This window comes from Ischnura elegans, chromosome 4, assembly GCF_921293095.1.
Source record: "Ischnura elegans chromosome 4, ioIscEleg1.1, whole genome shotgun sequence".
Taxonomy (NCBI): Eukaryota; Metazoa; Arthropoda; class Insecta; order Odonata; family Coenagrionidae; genus Ischnura; species Ischnura elegans.
In genome coordinates, this window is record NC_060249.1 from 36,867,697 (window position 1) to 36,870,524 (window position 2,828).

The 2,828-nt window shown below is 39.9% G+C and overlaps 1 long non-coding RNA gene across 1 annotated transcript; it reads right to left on the bottom strand.

Moving 5' to 3' along the window:
- Positions 1 to 1,563: 1,563 nt before the first annotated feature.
- On the bottom strand, positions 1,564 to 2,157 carry LOC124156878. The gene is made up of 3 exons (XR_006864417.1): positions 2,100 to 2,157; positions 1,927 to 2,007; positions 1,564 to 1,811 (listed from the first exon to the last, which is right to left on the bottom strand). It is a non-coding gene; the product is annotated as an uncharacterized LOC124156878 (long non-coding RNA).
- Positions 2,158 to 2,828: the final 671 nt, after the last annotated feature.

Consider the following 2,828-nt stretch of genomic DNA (forward strand, 5'->3'; position numbering starts at 1 on the left):
ACTCCCATAAACAAACAAATCTTAAACATATCCTCCAAGCATGATGCACGTAACATCCATCCTTCCGTGAAACACTTTGAAGCACTTTCCTTGGCACAGAGGAGGATTATCTGAGCAATCAGGGCAGTGGTATATGGTTTGCTGGCGTTATCTTTTTTTTGTACACACCCGGCAGTTTTTTGTTTCCTTCTATCCCCTTTAGTTGTCATGGGGTTGAACTTGGGAAAGTGCATCTCTAGTGGTTGGGTATTTATTTGGGAAACGATGACGTTTTCCTGAGTCCGGCCAAAACTGACAAGTTTTCCTATAATACTGAGTTTAAAACTCTGTAGACTCATTTTCTCTCCCTTTGAATAAATTTTGTACAGCTGAAAGCTGTTTAGTAACATCATTTGCACAATATGGAGAGCAACCTTTTTATACCAACGCAAGGTCTTTCTTGAGGTTATGTGGTAGGACAAGAGTTGATCTAACCTATCGACTCCACCCATGAATTTATTATATTCCCTCACCGCTTCTGGAACCCACCTTTCAATTTTTCTTTTGCTGACACAATTCACCAACTTTCCTGAGTGCTGTGTGCTAATCATTGCCACCTCCCTTTTGTCCTTCCATTTAACACACAAACCCCGTCGTCCGACCACATTTCCACCACTTCTCCTTTTTTTATTTTTCTGCGGGATTACATTTCTGATTACTCCTCAACGTGCCAGTGCACAAAATTTTATATGCTGCTAAACTTGCAACAATGTCCACACTGGTGAAGTAGTTGTCTATAAATACACAGTATCCTACTCCTCCATATGCCTGAAAAAGTTTATGAACAACACAGCCCGCGTGCCCAAGTCCTCCCTCGGAGTTCTCCCCGGCTCCAGTGTAAACTAAAATTTTTGTGGCTAGGCCAGTGGGTTCAGCCAGCATGTATAGCTTTACACCAAACTTATGTTTTTTCCTTTGATGTACTGTCTGAAAGACAGTCGCCCCCTCCATAAAATCATAGACTCGTCAATACTCAATTCTCGGGAAGGGTAATATATTTCATCCATTATGTCATCAAAATGATATAACAGCGGCCTTATTTTCTGAAGGTGGTCACATAAACTTGGTTTTTGTGTCCCTTCGGCAGGTGCAAAATGTTATACTCTTAACATTATTTGAAACCTGTCCCGAGACATGTGTGAAGGAAAGAAAGGGATGTTATAAAACTTGTCTTTCCGCCATTAATCCTGAATCTGGGATATTTGGATCAGTCCAATGTGCAGTAGTAGCCCCATAAACACGTAAAACTCATCCTTTGTGACAGGTTTCCAGCATCCTATGCGTGCGCAAGGAGATAGCCTCTCTTTCAAGAAACGGTCCGCGTTATTATTTGTTTCTTGAATAAATTTTTTCTACTATTTGGTCAGTGAAAAGCAGACGAAAAAAATTCCATTGGGTGTCTCCATTTGGTTTCACTTTCAAATTCCTCTGTCTAGTGAAAGTCATTTCCGGCAATGCGGGTGTTTCCTTAGACCAAGTGCGGTCAGTGCGGCGCGCGTGGATAGGCAAACCCAGAGTCACAGTTGAGCCATGGGTTAGGGAACTTGAGGAGCTATCACACATACCTATGGATGAATCTTCGAAAGCGTCATCATCCTCTGGATACACGCAGTCTTCGGATTCGGTGCTACCATCATCCTCCATATCGTCGCTACTCAGAAGAAAGCTGTCATCACTGTCCTCTGAAATATCATCTTCTAGGATCGCTTCAATTTCTTTTTCTGGTAAATTTCTATCTCTGTATACCGAAATTGCATTGGTTGAAGGCATACCTACATTCGTTAACAGAATAAAATATATTATATAAATAAAAAATACACAGGAGGTGCAAATTTTAGCAGGCAGATACTTTGTCGTCAATTTTTGAAAATTTTTTCATTTTCTTACCAAGTATTGATAAAGAGGCATTTGAAGGACCAGCTGGAGACTCTTTGTTTATAGAAACAGGATCCAACGACGGATCAGAGCCTAAAACGTTAATGCAAAGAGTGAAAGAGCTAATCGTTTGCTAAGTGTTTCCGAGCGATCTCAAACTGACGAAGGAATAAAGCAATAATCACCTGGAGTTGATTGCACTTCAGGAGTGGATGACAATTTGTTTTTGGCAATCCTTATTTTTTTAAATTTTTGTTTCGATGATTCCTCTAAATAGAAAAATCGCTTTTGAGAATTATCACTGTACGCAAACTATTAAAATAGGAAAAAAAAACTTACCTAGACATTGAGGAGATATTTCTACTTGACGTCTTCTTTTCCCCATTGTGGATACCACTGACCTAAATTACTGGAGCTAAAATTCCACTCCCCGATATCAGAACGTCTCTCCTCCACGTTCACGTCTGTTCTGCGTTATCGAATGTTATATCTTCAGGATAATTTTCAACCGTGCCGTCACTTGGTAGTACATTGCTTCTGAGTTGTTGCTCACCGAGTAGTAGGTCAGAAGCACAGCTAATGTAGCAAAATGTTGAATCTGTCGTGTAGTTTTCTGATTAAAACACAGAATGTGACTGCATCAAATGTTTCCTTTAGGACGTAATGGTATCCAGTTCCAGAAATATTAATTACAGCGAATTTATACCGACGTCCAGTCTCCATATACTCATCTTTCCGTTTCAGGTCTGAAAATATTTTCGGCAACATTGCTTCTTCATCACAGTAGAATTATTTCTAACGAAGTTTCCACATTGCATTAATTGTGTACCAATGGGTTCTTTAGCACTCATAACATAGCTGTCTCAACTACATCTGGGAAAAAAAAACTCCACTATATACTAATGATGGCAAAA